At 32.2% G+C, this 17,872-nt stretch overlaps 1 pseudogene; it reads left to right on the top strand.

Moving 5' to 3' along the window:
- Positions 1 to 6,097: 6,097 nt before the first annotated feature.
- On the top strand, positions 6,098 to 17,417 carry LOC124888987 (annotated as a pseudogene).
- Positions 17,418 to 17,872: the final 455 nt, after the last annotated feature.

Here is a 17,872-nt window from a genome sequence, read left to right as displayed (position 1 = left end):
TATATATATATATATATATATATATATATATATATATATTATGTCGGTTTGATTCGGGTTCGGTTTGACTTTTTTTTGGTTAACACCAAACCAAACCAAACCAAGAATGGTCGTTTTTTTTTCTAACGCCAAATCAATCAAACCAAACCATAAGTCAGTTTTCTTTCTTGGTTTGGTTTGGTTTGGTTTGACTTGACGGTTTGGTCTGTACATCCCTACTTCTGGGAGGACCAAAATAACTTTTTTTTTTCTGAAGTGCTTACTTAAAAAAAAATGAAGAGGTGTCTAGCGGGGAGTAGAGAAGCTAAAAAAGTAGTTTTTATAATTTTTTTTTTGAAAAACATTTTGAGAAAAATTCCAGTAGAAGTATGTTAATAAAATTTGATCAAACACTAATTGTTGTTTGTACTTTTTAAATTTACTAGTTTAGCCGCACGTGTAACTTTTAAATATTTAAAATTAGATGATTTTATCTAATATGAAAGTTTTTAATGAAGTGCAAAAAGTTCAAAATATATATTTTGTTATAAGCACATATATATTTACCGTCAGCAATTTCAAGTGGTTAATAAATTTAATACATTGTAGATGTAGTTTAATTTAGTCAACCTCGTGCTTAGTATGTCCTGTCAAATAGACCCAAGGATTGTAATGTACGTTGAATTTTTACTTCATTCATGAATAGTTTTGGAGAAAAGTTTATGAACTTTTTCGTACTGTGAATACTTTTGGAGAAATCCAAACACATATTTAACAGAACCGAAGCATAATGCCTAACATCTTTAACTTACCTTGGTGACAACATCTATCAACTACTACTTCTTAATTTAAGTAGTGTTAAATATATATGAGATGAAAAAAATTTAACCAAAAGAGAAATTATTCTCATATAATAATGAATATTCTCAATTCCACCTTTCAAAATATTATTAAAAAAAAAACCTAATCTCAAAAGGTGAGTTTAATTTAGTCAAACCTCGTGCTTCGTATGTTTATCAACTCTTCCGCACTTTGAATATTTTTGGAGAACGTTCGCTCGTTCTCTTCTTTGTCTCTTGTTGTGTCTCTTTGTCCATTATTATATTTTTCTTCGGCCAGATTTAATTATGCTTTTCATCATACTAATTTTTTCTTTATCGTAAATTTTGATAAACTACATATCATATCATAAAAGAAGATAAAGAAAAGATCATTAAATGAAAAGAATAAGAATGAATAGCTACAATAATTTATATCATTCAAAACTAAAAATTATCACGCGAAATTAATCACCTTTTAAAATTCTGATCATCAACTGTCTATATATATTATCATCATGATCCATCTTTAAGATACCTACAGAATCAATGCACCTTAAAGTAAATTAAATATTATAAAAGTATTTCTTGACGTAAAAAATAATTCTAAAGCAAACAATTAAAGACCAAAAGTATTTTTTTTTTTAATTTTTCATATGTTCATTGAAGATGCTATTGTATTGTTGTAGAAAAATTCTCAATTTATAGAAGTCCAAAACATTTTCAAGGAAATTATCTAAATATGGTAAATTTATATTTTTTTCCCATAAATAACTATCAACTTTAAAAGAATAAGAATTCATCAAATAATAAATTACTACAAATAGACATTTACTATACATTGTTTATAGTTCTTTTAGACTTTTGCTTTGCTTTTTGTTTAATACAAAATAGATTTCATTAGCTTATTTAAAAAAAATAAAATAAAAGCCATACATACGTATGGTTCCTAAATCGTAGGAGTTCAATAGATTTTTTTTCTAATTTTTTTACCCTAATATTTATCTGTTACCATATATTTTAGGACTCTTAATTTTTTCTTTTCATAGATATTTTAGGATTCAATATTATAGTTAATATTATTAAAATAATTAAATAATAATTTAATCAAACATTGAAAAGACGATTTTGTCTATTATGGAGTCTTTTAATGAAGGGCAAAAAGTTCAAATCACTTTTCTAACGGTCTCACACTTTTAATAAATTATAGATATAGATTGTTCAAACAAAAACTATTTTTCACCAAAAATACATTTTTTTTAAAGTTACTTTGCAAAAGAAATTAATTATACGAGTTTGACCAATCATGTCATTAGAGTGATCATTACCAAGAGGAAAGCATGAGTTTCATTTTACACGATTGCTAATTAACAAAGGAGACAATAGATGTCTTTGAATTGATCAAGTTAGGAAAAGAAGAATTATTTATTCTCCACATCGTGTACTAACAGCTTAATTGTTCAAGAGATATCGATCCTTTCTTGTCCGAAACAATAAGTATGACATTATTTAATTCTCTAGTTATTGAAAGAAAAAAAGTTGAATACCTATGTACATATATATATATATATTAGATGTACAAGGAAATCATGTTTTAAAAAAGTAATACATATGCACATTGAGCGGAGTCTTAGAGCAACGGTGAGGTTGGATATGATCCTATATTGAGCTATGGAATCACCCATTAATACTTGTACTTAGTTGGTCATTCACATCACACTTCTTGTGATGTGACCTTCTTTCGAATCTTGCTAATGTGACATGCTTTGTTCATATTTTTTGGGTAGAATTATTCATATATTCATATGCACATAGAGAGATCAATTGGTTAAAATATTTTCTTCATTACACGTTAAAAGAAGAAGTTATAGTTATATACCCATATGGATTATAAAAACTAAACTGTATGAAAACTCTTCAAATCTTCTCACTAGTCCATTAAGATTATACACAAATCAACATGATCATTACATACACACTGAGATTTGTGCTTCATTTATTACTTTTTAAGGTAGTGTAAAGTTTCATTGTGAACAAGTAAAAAAAAATGAAGGGCAGAAGGGAGTTGTTAAGAGACTCATGCCAGAAAATGGATGAATGATTGATCTTTGCATATAAACTTGAGCAATTCTCATCTCATGTGCTAGCTTTTGGAGGTAGAATTTGGCTCAAATATCAGATCTTTAATTACAAGAGTAAGATGATATTGTGATCAATTCATATGATTTGGTCAAATTAATTCCCCATAGGCCATAACTATTCACCATAAGTCAATCATTGCTTTAAATCATCAAACTTTCTAATTTCATGATCCAATTTCTGCGGCTAGTGTCCACTTCATGCCAACGGGACAAGTAACTTTTTCTATACTCAAGCTCTTAATTATCCCACAATTTAAATATCCCTATTTGGAAACAAAGAATGCAACAAACTCTAGAAAGAAAAAAAAAATAGTATAAGAAGTGAAGTTAATTAACTCATAAACCTCTTCTGCTTACAGAAAAAGAAAATGCCCACTTCAAGAAGTGAAAACTATCCCAAATGTACTTTTTAGATTGTTAATTACAAGTTATAGCAAAACTTTTCATTAATTACTAGATTTAAGAAATAATTACAAGTTATAGCAACTTTTGAGAAAAACATATTTTAATTAAATTTATGAAAATCAATTTATAATTTATATTATTTCCTTATATTTTGCATTTAATATTTATCACTCTTAATTAATGATTATTGGATAACTATGGCAAGTTAAGATTTCAATATTTTTTTTAATAATTAAATATTAGAGTTTGTTCACAATTTAAGGAGTTATATATGATAATTATTTTTTGTAAAGTTAAAAACTGATTTCATTCTTTTATTAACTTGAATAATTAACTAAATTATACACTTTTTTATATTTTATTGTATTTAATTATGAGTAGAAGTCTATTTCTTTAACTTTTTTAACTCCATTTTTCCTTATAACTATCAATAAAAGTTTACTACTCTTTTCAGCTTTTTTACTTTTCTTTGAGTATAACTTTTGGTTTCCCAACACACCACAATTTTTGGTTTCCCAACACCGGTCACCATTTGAGTTTGGTTTAATATCTTTTTCATATTTGATTATACACTTTTTCATATTTTACTGTCTTTAATTACCAATAAAAATCTTATCTCTTTACATTTTTAATTTCTTTTTCCGTTCTTTTAACTTTATTATATAAACTTTCAAGTTTTACGGTATCTATTCAATTAAGTAAGAACAATTTAGCAACGAATTAAATTCCTAACTTATTCCATATATTCTAGTAGCGTTTTTACCTATCCATTTAATTAAAAAGAAAGATATAATGTTATATACGTTATATTCCAAAATAGTTTAAATTTTAATTTCTCATTCTTACCTTTAGCTAGTGAGAAACTTTTATAATCACACATGTATTAATGACATGTTTGAAACTAAAAATGCTAAAAAAATTTTTTTATATGTTTTTATTCTTAAACTCTGAATCATACCGTGTCACAGAATGACGTAATATGTAGTTTCTTCGGTATTCAAAACATTCAAATGAGTTTGATATCTGACTTTTAATACACCCATGTTTTAATTTATTTATTTGGTTTTGACTTGATACAAAATTTTAAAAAATAGAGAATATTTTTGAATTTTGTTGCCTTAAACTAAAATTGCATTGAAAGTACTAAAATACCTTTTAATCTTGTGGTCTTAAGCGTGTCATGTGAAAAGTTAAAGTTGAAAATTTGTCCAAAAAAATGAATAGATAACATTAATCTACTTCAAAAGAACTTCGTTTCGAGTAAGTGATATCTAAAAAAATTGGTACGTCAAGGGGGTTGCTCAGATCCAAAATTTCGGGCTAACTGGATATATATATATATATATATATATATTTAATTTGAACTAGTTTTGGGTTAAATTTCTATTTGAGATCGTTGAAGTTTGAAGTTACAGCCGAGCTATATCAAATATATATAAAAGTAGTATTATAATTGTATGTTGAATTTGTTTGAAAATTGGACTTTTAAGTTTGCATGTGGATTTCAATTGTATTTAATGTCTATGATTACTTTGTGAAAGTTGTACACAACATTATATAGCTGTATTAAATTATTAGAAATCAGAATTTATACGGTTATATACCTATTTCATACAAATATTATACATGAAAGTGAAAGCAAATTTCTAAGTATTTGAGTGATATGTGCATATTTCATATTGTTTTTATATATTTTTCATACACGAAAATTATATTTTTCCAATGCAACAAAAGCATACAAGAATCTATTTTCTCCGATTTTCTCCCAACTAACAACAGATCCACGATAATGCTTTTTCAACATATATAAATAACCAGGTATCTTTTGATATGACTCGGTAGGATCACCACGCAACATTTTAACTGCTTTGATTTTTGCACGCCATGCCTGATGATAATCTAATGAAATCACATATTCCCTCATCATGTCAACAATAATATCGTTGGGAGTGTATATTCTTTTGGTGTCCACATAATTACGTAAGACCAGTCTGGCTACCACTTTTGTCATCCCTTGACGCCTCGCATAAACTTGATCCTTTATTGAGTATGTATGAATGTCACAATACTTTCTTATTTTAAAAATATTTGATTTGTTAATTCTGGAAGAACGAAGAAACCAAGTACAGTCCTCTACCACACAAACCAAATAGTAGCCGTTAAAGTAAAAAAAGAAATATTACAAAAAAAAAATCATATTTCGACTTAACATACAACTTTACTATTCAATTTAATACACACAAAAAAAACACAAACGTTTTTACCTGCTACCACTTGACCTTTTAGTTCGATAAGAGAACTGTTTCATAAATGCATGCAACTCCATAACATTAGCTAGTGTTTGTTTATCCTTGTAAGTCTGTTTTACAGCTATGTTGATATTCGTTACATCACAAATTACATCCACACGTTCTTCTTCAAATTCTTCAAAATCTGGACTTATCCCGATCAAACGAACACAATCTTTTAAAAATAGCTTTCTCCTTTGTTCATTCTTTTCGTTAGAACACTGTCGCCCAACACACACAATTGCTCCCTCATTTTTCTTGTTTATACAATAACGACAGATAATTGCAAAAATGCAAAAAATAGATATTTAAATTCGTTTAGAAGGGGTAAAAAAATTAACAAACCTGAAGAATCCCATCTCCCTCCATGACGAATCATGATTGAATGCAAATTAACAGAATTCATATTTTTTATCTAAAGAAATACTTGTTTTTTGCTTTTCTATCAAATTGTAATCAACATAGAATGCGTTTTTTGTTTGTTGGTAAAGAAAAATCATGTAAAAAGTGGCAAGCAGTGTATGAAGTTGGAAACTCTTAATGCAAGCATTAAAATAGGAAGATAAATAATGGTTTGAGAGATTTGGGGATGGATAAATATCAATAATTAAGGTTAACTACTTTTAAGGAAGATAGATTGTCTATTAATTGTATTAAATATTAATTTTCCTTTTTCAGTAATTGCTTTTCTGTATTTTCAACAAAAGAAAAAAAAACTTTTTTATATATTTTTTTAAGATGAAAGTTGCTATAACTTGAAAACTTAAAAGTTTTGCTATAAATTGTAATAACTAATCTAATAAGTTTATATAGTTTATTTTCCCTTTCAAGAATTGCCATAGGAAGTTTGGGAGAGGCTATCAAGCCCGATGCCCTCAAGGCAGCCCTAGCTGAATTCTTTTGCATGATATTTTATGTTTTTCCTGCTGAAGGCTGTGTTATATTATTCAGTAAGTTTAACCAGTTTGGTACTTTAGAATAATATTTTAACAAATATATTGATGATGTACATTTTCTATATATGAACATACACATGCACACATATATTTATATTAACTTTATGTTATATATGCAATTTTGTTTGTTATAATTTTTAGTTAAATATATTAATTATTGGGATATTGATTTCACTTATTATTAGTAGATATATGTAGTTATCTTGGCGACTTGATGATCATGTAAAAGTTTATTTACGCTTTTTTGGCATTTGGTATAACACAATATTGGTATGTTTTACAGGCAAGTTAATGATATCCAAAGAGACAACCGTTATGATGATTGCAATATAGATATCCCATGGATTTCCTCTATTTGTGGCCGTTGCAGTGGGATTGAACTGTTAAGAATACGAGCCCTACTAATTGCCTATCCGTGGAACAAGTTAGTAAACGTGGTTCACAGAAGTAAATATAGTGTTTTTATGTGGAAAACACCCGACTCAGGAAAGTTGTAAAAAACCACGACCTATACCCCTACAGGATTTAACCCAACTTCGCTATAATACTTGAGTCTCAACAATCAACAAAATTACAAGACTTCTTGTAAACTAGAAATTAAAACTCCTAACTCCTACTACTACAAAAACACAAATCTTTCCAAGATAAGTGTTCTCAAGTCTTCGAGTTCCCAAACTTGAAGACACAATTCCTAACTCAGTTTATAGATCACTGAGACTAAAACAATGACTTATTACAACTCAAAGAACCTACTCACTACACAAATTCTACAACTTGTCAAGTAAGAGATCAGGTTCTTTCTTCGAGTAAGAGAACTGATATGCTGATTGTTGATATGTTTTTTTAGTGTTTGACACTACTTTTGAATTCGTTTCTTGTATTTAAGCATCCACCTCATGGAGTCCTTCAATTGATATCAACTTCTGTATTCAATAGGACTCCAGATAGTTTCCTGCTGCTCTTTGTCGCCCCTCTCTTCTTCTTTCAATAGGATTCCTCTTTTCTCTTTCTTCAAGACTCCTTGTTCAACTCAACTTCTGCACTTTTTGTTTTTCACTCAACTTATGCAAGTCTTATTTTTCAACTCAAATTCTTATGTGATAAATGTTATCCACTTCTGTTTGTAAGCCAGAACATCATATCAATAACTTATCTGTAGATGACCTTGGTTCCGTTGGATAGAATAACTTTTACCACATGTTTCATTCTCATGTCTATCATCAAAACTCCACATGCTCTAACAATTTCCCCCTTTTTGATAATGACAAACATAGCAGTATCATACCACAAACCTGACATACTCACCAAGAAGTTAAGTAAAGAAAACAAAATGAAACACAGATCAGTCATTTGAGTTATAAGCATTGTATAATCTGTTCTTCCCCTTTGGACATCATAAAAAAATCGGACCAATGAGTGAAACAAGTATTATAATTCATGGCCACTAGGGCTATCACTAAAACATGAAGACATTAGAGCAAAAAACAAACAATGTATCAATAAAACAGAAGTGAGCCACATAAAACAAAAAGAGACCATTTCATTAATAGAACATAATACAATGATCATCATCCCATGATAAATAATAAGAGAGAACCAGCTTAACCAAAAAGTAGGAATGAAAGATGCCTAAGGACACTAAGAGGGCTTAAGTGGATGAGGAAGAAGGAATAAGTGAGGTCAGCTTCTTAATGATATCTGTATTTTCAGCTCTTTCTTTTTCCAAAAGGGCTGTGAGAGAGGCAATTTGAGCTTGAAGGACCTATTTCTCCTCCTCATAAGTAGTTTGAGCAACTTCCAATGCAGCTTGTGCCACATCCACCTCACTTTGCTTGGCAACAAGGGCATTCCTCAGCCTTTGCATAGGATTATCAACACTCCTCATAGCAGCAGGCAACATAGCAAGGTTCACAGACCCAATGACATTCTTTGTGGTCTGCAATGACCATACTTTAACAGGAATATGAAAGTCCTCAAAAATAGGGGAAAGCCTGAACTCATATGGCAAAGCATGGCCATTTGAATCTTGAATTAAAACCCTTTGCATGTGTTTAATGATTAGTGCAGGAAGATCAATTAGAGTCTGAGAGTCTACCAATTCCATTAGGGTGAGATCAAGAAAATTTGCTACTGTTCTCCTTTCCTGTCTAGGAAGGATCATTTTATGAACCACATTAAAATAGAACTGATGAAGAGGAGATATCTCATTCTTGAGAACCGTTATATGAGTTAAAAGGAAAGGATTTCTAGAGATTTTTCTAGAAATATTAATAGCTGAAGTAAGGTTATCAAGAGGAGGCCAAGCACCTTTCACATAATGACCCCAACCCCCAGTAGGAACATGTAAAATTCTACTCAGATTAGCAGGGTAGAGATTTATGGTTTTACCATTAACAGTGGTGGAGAACATCTCCCCAACAACAACTCTATTATTGTAAAATTCATATACTTCAGCTTTCTCAAACTTTCTTTGATAATCACCTTGAAGAAACAGGTGTGACCACCCCTGAGCATTCAGTTTAGTAAGCAACACATCTATATTAGGACCTCCAAAACCAGTGACAACTCTACCCCTAGCCAACTTACATTTTTGAAAGTGGAGAACTTGAGCTGACAGGAAGGCCTTGTCAGCAGGAGTATCAAAAGCAAAATCATAGTCAAGATCTGGATTAGGTTGAGTAGAGGAGTCAGGTGAAGAGGATGAAGAAGATGATGAAGAATCCATGGCTACTGAGTCAGAAGGTTTTTGTGTTATTGTAATGAAGGTGTAGAGGGAATAAGAAAAGAGAAAAAAAGTATTTAAGAGTGATTTAGAGGAATTTGAATCGTGTGAGGAAAGGATTTAGATAAAAACATAATGATGAAGGGGTATGAACTGATGGGAAAAGACTGGCAGCTTTTTGAGGCAGATGACTTTTGGAGTTTTAGCGATTTAAATATAACAGAAGGGACCAAGAAAAGAAACTTATTTCTCTCTTATGCAATCATGAATAAGTGAAAATTATACCTGAACTGTGTAAACAATGGTCAAAATTTGCTTTGATGGTTCTTCCTATCTGCAAAATCAACACATAGCTGAGTTAATTTACTCTAAAATCTTAGAATTAGGATACCCAACTAAATGTGTAAGACTGAATTAATCAACTATCACTTAAGTACAGTCTTTCCTAATTAATTATTGGGGGGATTTATACAATTTTAATCATCCCCAAGGCTAACCTGTTTCTTTCAAAATGTTCTGTACTCAAGACCTTAGTAAATATGTCAGCAATTTGTTCCTCAGTTGAACAAAACATAATTGATATATGATCTTTTTCAACATTATCTCTAACAAAGTGATGTCTAATATCAATATGCTTGGTTCTTTTAGTTTGAACAGGATTTTTAGCTATGTTAATGGCACTTGTATTATCACAAAAAATGGGAACACAACCAACATCTATACCAAAATCCAAAAGTTGTTGTTTAATCCACAACAACTGAGCACAGTAAGACCCAACAACTATATATTCAGCCTCAACAGTGGACAAAACAACTGAATTTTGCTTCTTTGTGGACCAGGTAATTAAACATGATCCTAAGAAGTGTGCCATACCTATAGTGATTTTCCTGTCCACCAGATATCCTGCATAATTAGCATCAGAGTATCCTACCAAATCAAAGTTACTACCTTTGGGATACCATAATCCAAGATCACTTGTTCCTTTCAAGTATCTAAAGATTCTTTTCACTGATTTTAGATGTGACTTCTTAGGCTTAGCTTGAAACCTGGCACATAGCCCTACACTAAACACAATATCAGGCCTACTTGCAGTGAGGTATATGAGTGATCCTATCATACCTCTATACATTTTTTGCTCTACATCTGAACCTATTTCATCCATGTCCAGCTTTGTGGCAGTGAGAACAGGAGTACTGATCTCCTTTGCTTCTTTCATGGAAAATCTTCTGAGATGATCTTTGACATACTTCTGTTGGTGGATCATTGTCCCTGATGCTGATTGTCTTATTTGTAAACCCAAAAAAGTAATTTAGTTCTCCCTTCATGCTCATCTCAAATTCACCGCTCATGAGTTTTGCAAATTCATGAGTCATATTCATATTAGTTGATCCAAATATAATGTCATCCACATATTCCTGCACAATTAACAAATTTTTTTCATTAGTTTTTAAGAACAGGGTATTATCAATTATACCTATGGAATGACCATTCTCCAATAAAAACTTTGACAACCTCTCATACCAAGCTCTAGGTGCTTGTTTCAGCCCATACAAAGCTTTATCCAGTTTATACACATGATCAGGAAAGTCTTTGCTTTTGAATCCTGGAGGTTGCTTGACATAAATATCCTCTTTGAGAAACCCATTAAGAAATACACTTTTCACATCTATCTGATAAAGTATAAACTCCTTGTAGGCAGCAAATACAACAAGTAATCTTATAGCTTCCAATCTTTCTACAGGAGCAAAAGTCTCGTCAAAGTTGATTCCTTCCTCTTATTTATATCCTTGGACCACCAACCTTGCCTTATTTGTTATGACTGTTCCATGCTCATCAACTTTATTCCTGTACACCCACTTAATTCTAATTACTGATCTATCTTTTGAAAGTGGAACCAAGTGCCACACTTTGCTTCTTTCAAACTGGTTCAGTTCTTCTTGCATAGCTATAATCCAATCAACATCAAGCAATTCTTCAGTTACTTTCTTTGGCTCTATTTCTAACAGGAATGCCTTGAAAGCACACATACTTCTTAGTCCAGATCTTGTAGTAATCCCAGAGGTGAGTTCAGTGAGAACATTTTCTATGGGATGTGATCCTTAATATTTGTACCCTTTTGGAATTAAGCCTAGTGAGCTACTAGGATCACTGATAGTATTTTGATCTGGGGTAGTTGGTGGCTCAGTTCCCCCTGTCACTGTGCCTTCAGCTTCAATTCCCCCTGTTGAAGTGCCTTCAAGTTTGATAGCTTCAGTCAATGAACCGGGTTGTGCAACCTGTTCCTCAGCATCATTTTCTTCCTGCAGGTTATTCTTAACACAGGATTCATCAAAGATCACATGCATGTTTTCTTCAACACAGTTTGTTCTGTTGTTTAAAATTCTATATGCTTTACTGTTGAGTGAATATCCTAAGAAGATTCCCTCATCACTTTTAGCATCAAATTTTCCCAAATTATCTTTTCTATTATGATTATGAATGAAATATTTACATCCAAAGATTCTAAAGTGAGAGATGTTAGGCTTTCTTTTAGTAATTCATAGGGAGTCTTTTCTAACAAAGGTCTCATCATGCATCTATTTATGATATATGCTGCAATACTTATTGCCTCAGCCCAAAGGTTTTTAGTAACATTTGCTGCAATCATCATTGTTCTAGTCATATCTTCCAAAGTTCTATTTTCCTCTCCACCACTCCATTTTGTTGTGGTGTTCTAGGAGATGAGAAGTTGTGATCTATACCATTTGTTGAACAGTATTTTAAGAATTTTACATTCTCAAATTCTGAACCATGGTCAGACCTTATAGAAAGTAAAGAAGCACCTACTTTCTTTTCAATCTTTTTAATGAAGATTTCAAATACATCAAAGGCATCTTCTTTAGAGGCTAGAAATAAAGTCTAAGTAAACCTGGAATAGTCATCAACAATTACAAATACATACCTTTTTCCACCTCTGCTTTGAAGTGTCATAGGTCCACATAAGTCTACATAAACTAGGTCAAGGCACTTGGTTGTGCTAGCATGGTTCTTGGACTTAAAAGAGGATCTTACCTGCTTTCCCTTTACACATGCACTGCATAGATTTTCTTTCTTGAACTTGGTCTTAGGTAATCTCAATACCATGCCTTTGGATGAAAGTATGTTTAGTTGTTTCAGACTTGCATGACCAAGTCTTCTATGACAAAGGAGGGGATCATTTTCTATAGCACTCAGACAAGTCAGTTCAGGTCCTGGTAGTGCCATGATGTCAGCTTTGTATATATTTTTATATCTCTTTGTAGTGAGCACAATCTCTTTAGTATCCATCTTTTTTACCTTGACTCCTGCAGCTATAAAAATAACTTTATTACCTTTATCACACAGCTGTGAGATGCTCAGCAGATTATGCTTCAATCCTTCTACAAGATAAACATCCTCCAATGCTTTTGATCTGATGAGCCAATCTTTCCAATTCCAATTATGATTCCCTTTTTTCCATCACTAAAGGAAACTTCTCCTCTATTTATTTTGGAGAGTAAAAGAAACTTTTTCTTATCCCCAGTCATGTGTCTTGAGCAAGCACTGTCTAAATACCAGTATCTTTTGCTTCCTTTCACTTTCTCCTGCAAAAAAAATTCAAAGGTTAGCCTTAGGAATCCAGACAAGCTTGGGTCCTATTTTATGAGTGAAAGGATGAATTAAAATTCTCTTAGTCCACGCAGGCAACATGTAGTGCAACTTGTTTCTCTGACCAGAACTGGTTTTGTTTCTTTTGATCTGAGAAGATTTGTTAGCCAGATTTTGACTGTTTAATCTGCTTTTTGCAGCTACTGGACATTCAGTGGTGGAATGTCCAAGGTTTCCACAAATGTAACATAAATCTTCTGGTTCATCAAAACTTTTGTGGAATCCCAAACCTGCCTTTTTATTGAAATTTTTCTCACTTAATTTGTGAACAATTCTAGAGGAGTTTTTCCACCTGTTTGCCCTTTCAAGATCCAATTTTAGTTTAGTAATTTCCTGACTCAACCTATTTATTTTTTCAGTTAAATCATGGCATTCTTGTTTGTATTTTACAAGCTCAAGTTTAGCATCTTCTTGTTCTTTACTCATAGCCTTCTTCCCACTTTCAGTGAGAGTTAATTTGAGAATTTCATACCTAAGATTGTTATTTGAAATCTCAAGTTCTACAACCTGTTTCTTGAGACTGCAATTTTCCTTGTCAACTGTGTCTGAGAAAGCCTTTAAATCAATGAGATCAAATTTAAGACTTGCTAGACTGTTGAACAATTCATCCCTATCACAGGTTAACTCTTAGAAATCATCAATCAATGCACTCATCAAGAAAATAAGTTATGGCTTTGAGAACAATTTCATCTTTTCTTTAAGTTCAAGTATACTTACCTCAGAATCCTCATCTTCTTCATCCAAATCTGAATCCCCAAGGGCCATGAATACATTTTTATCAACTTCATCTTCATCTGAATCTGATCCCTAGGCTGCTATCATTGCATGCTCCTTCTTTCGTTTTGCCTTCATCTTCTTTTCAACCCTTTCATTCTTCCACTCTATTTCCCAGACTGACCAATCCCTAATCTAATGATCAATTTTGCCACATTTGTAGCACCCATTTGGATTATCATTGGAACATTTCTTAGTACTTATTCCCTTTTTCTTTTGGAAGAATTTGCTGAAGTTCTTAGTTATGAAGGCAACTTGCTCTTTATCAAGTTCAAATTCCCCATTACTATCAGAAGCTTTCAATGCCAAGATTTTCTCAGGAGCTGCTCATTCTTTGACTCCATCAACTTCCATTTCATAAGTCCTTAGGTTCCCTACTAGTTCATCCAGAGTCATACCTTCAAGATCCTTATTAGCCTCCATGATTGCAGTCATCTTGACATTCCATTTTGATTTGGGTAATACCATCAGAACCTTTTCAACTTGTTCTTTCTCAGAGATGACTTTTTCTAAGGAAGTCAGCTCATTTGTTAAAGTGGTAAGCCTTGTCATCATTTCATACAGGGTTTCATTTTCCTTCATTTTGAATGCCTCATACTCAGTAAAAAAAAGAGAGATCCTGAGTTTTCTTACTTGAGACATGCCTTCATGAGCATTTACCAGCGCGTCCCAAATTTTCTTAATAGTAAAGCAAGTGGATACTCTGTTGTATTCAGCAGGTCCTAGTCTACAAACTAAGATGTTCTTAGCCTTTGCATTTTTCTTCAAGGCCAATAAGTCATCAGGAGTAAATTCACTCCTTATCTTTTTGACTTGTTCACCATTAACCGTCTTCATTGGAATAGTGGGACCATCAGTAATCCTGTCCTATAATTCATAATCTTCCCCTTGAATAAATATCTCCATCCTTGCTTTCCACCAGATAAAATAAGAGTCATCAAAGAGTGGAGGTCTAGTAGTTGACTGACTTTCACTGTGACCAGTAGGAGGTGCGAAATTCATCATAGTGATCTTTTCTTAGGTACTAGCCTTATTTAAGACAACTTGGCGCTCTGATACCACTTGTTAAGAGTACGAGCCCTACTAATTGCCTATCTGTGGAACATGTCAGTAAACGTGGTTCACAGAAGTAAATACTGAACACAGTATTTTTACGTGAAAAACACCTGGCTCAGGAAAGGTGTAAAAAACCACGACCTGTACCTATACAAGATTTAACCTAACTTCACTATAATACTTGAGCCTCAACAATCAACAAAATTACAAGACTTCTTGTAAACTAGGAATTAAAACTTCTAACTCCTACTACTAAAAAACACAAATCTTCCCAAGATAAGTGTTCCCAAGTCTTCGAGTTTCCAAACTTGAAGACACAATTCCTAACTCAGTTTATAGATCACTGAGACTAAAACAATGACTTATTACAACTCAAAGAACCTACTCACTACACAAATTCTACAACTTGCCGAGTAAGATATCGGGTTCTTTCTTCAAGTAAGAGAACTGATATGATGATTGTTGATATGCTTTTTTAGTGCTTGACACTACTTTTGAATTTATTTCTTGTATTTAAGCACCTATCTCATGGAGTCCTTCAATTGATATCAACTTCTGTATTCAATAGGACTCCAGATAGTTTCCTGCTCCTCTTTGCCGCCCCTCTCTTCTTCTTTCAATAGGATTCCTCTTTTCTTCTTCTTCAAGACTCCTTGTTCAACTCAACTTCTACACTTCTTGTTTTTCACTCAACTTATGCAAGTTTTCTTTTTTAACTCAACTTCTAATATGATAAATGTTATCCACTTCTGTTTGTAAGCCAGGTCATCATATCAATAACTTATCTGCAGGTGGCCTTGGTTCAGTTGGATGGAACAACTTTTACCACATGTTTCATTCTTATGTGTATCATCAAAACTCCACATGCTCTAACATAAACATATCGGGAGGTCATGTGAACCCTACTGTCACTTTTGGTGCCTTTGTGGGTGGACACATTACTTTTGTTAGGAGTATTTTATATTGGATTGCTCAGTTACTTGGATCTGTATCGGCTATCTATCTCCTCAAATTTGCTGCTAATGGTTTGGTAATGCTACTCACTATCCAAGCACTTCGCAAGTAGTGTAATCCAGCAATTAGACATAACTTTGAGGGTTTTGAAAAGGAAAAGAATCATGTGGGTTTAACTAAAACATACAACTAAATTATCGTCAAGGGCAAACCTGTAACTTTCAATATGCGTGGAATCAATAAAAAAATAATTTATAAGTATTAAATTTTGAATATCCATAATTTCAAAATAGAAAAAAAAAGTGCATTTATATTATCGAAATTAAGCAACTTTGCATGCGTTAAACTTTTGGTCTAGTATTACAATGCTATACTAGGACAATGTCTTTTTTTTTTTGCCATTGAGACCTAACCGAATTCTAACATGAGGGTAATTTAAACCATAATAATGTTGACGAGCAATTTGGATATTTTTCTTATAGAATATGAACACATGGAGTCCATTTATTTTTGTATGAGGGTGTGTTAATAACAAGAGAATGATTGAACCAATATTACAACTATATATGGGAAAAACTGAATAACTTGGGATATACAGTACAGTACATGGATAAAATTTTGGCCTTTCCCTTGCAAAAACCTCAGAAGCTTAACTCACATTCAATTTAAGTCTTTAATCTATCTTTGATTATTGACAAGGCTCCTCATTTATAACCACAAAATAATACTGAAGTCAATATATTATAGCAAGACTCTTTAGTTATAAATAACTTTAAAAGGCACATAAATAGTGAAAAATTTCACTATGAATTAAGTTTTACTTCATTTGTTTGTTCTACTTTTCTTTTAGTTCTTTTTAAAAAGAATACTTCTTTCCTTTTTAGGAATTATTTAATTTCAATCTTCCACATATCATGTTAAGACCACAAGATTATAGTATGTTTTGATATATTTAACATATCTTTACTTTAAGACGACAATGCTAGATTCAAAAGTCTTTTTTACTTTCTTAAACTTTGTGTCAAGTCAAAATAGGATAAACAAATCGAAATAGGGGTATTATATTTGATATTTCCTTTTCGGGAACTAGACTCAATAAATAGGGTTATATATATTATATTAACTAATTAAATTCACAACTAATATGATGCAGGAAGTAACCGCACACCCAGCATCACCATGGTATGCAGTTCTTTACGAGATAATATTGACTTTCTTGCTTGTTTATACATATTATGCAACTACAATTGATCCCAAGAGGGGTAAAATGGGAATTATTGGCCCAATTGCAATTGGTCTCATATGTAGTGCCAACATCTTGTCTGGTGGTACTGCTTTTGGTGCAGCAATGAACCCTGCTATGTCCTTTTGTCAAGCTGTAATTAGTAAGATATGGACCAACCATTGGGTTTATTGGCTTGGTACATTCGTCGGTGGTGCCATTGCTGGTACCATCTATCAAACCATCTTCATTGACAAAAACACTGATGAGGAACTCCCCACCATTAATTATATAAGAATTTGAACCTTTATTTTTTCTTCAAAATTAGTTATTTGATCTTCAAGTTGTGCTCATTATGTTCTTGTCGTTCTTACCTACGTCGTTTTTAGCTTTTGTTTAATTGTGAAATCTTGAAGAAAGAAACAAAGTTTCATTAGTCTTGTTATTGACATTATTTTCTGCTTTCATGGATTAGCTATGGTTGTTTGACACGTAATTAGTTTTAATTCGTCCATATATACTCTTCAACTCCTCCCCTCTCCTTTAAGAAAAAATTCACGTGGTAGCAAAATGAATTCTCTAACTAGGGATTCTTCGAGTGGGATTAATATATAAAAGGGTGGCCAATTGGTTAGTATTAATCAATCTTGCCAGGATGCACCCTCTCAAACATATGGAATCATATATCGGAAAAACTATAGAGTGAACATGTGTGGAGGAAGATGTTGAAGAAGGTCACGCAATTAATGAAAACAAAGAAAATGATTCATCATATGATAGTCACCAGCGAAGCCAGTTCAATGAAGCTCAGGATGATCTAGCAAGTCCTGATTCAATTGTGAATTCAAGCAGTATGGCAAATCCTGCAGTGATTCCGATAAATGATTCAGG

The sequence above is a fragment of the Capsicum annuum genome, chromosome 11 (genome assembly GCF_002878395.1).
Source record: "Capsicum annuum cultivar UCD-10X-F1 chromosome 11, UCD10Xv1.1, whole genome shotgun sequence".
NCBI lineage: Eukaryota > Viridiplantae > Streptophyta > Magnoliopsida > Solanales > Solanaceae > Capsicum > Capsicum annuum.
Note: the sequence above shows the minus strand (reverse complement) of the source record. Positions and strands in the feature narration are given on the sequence as shown.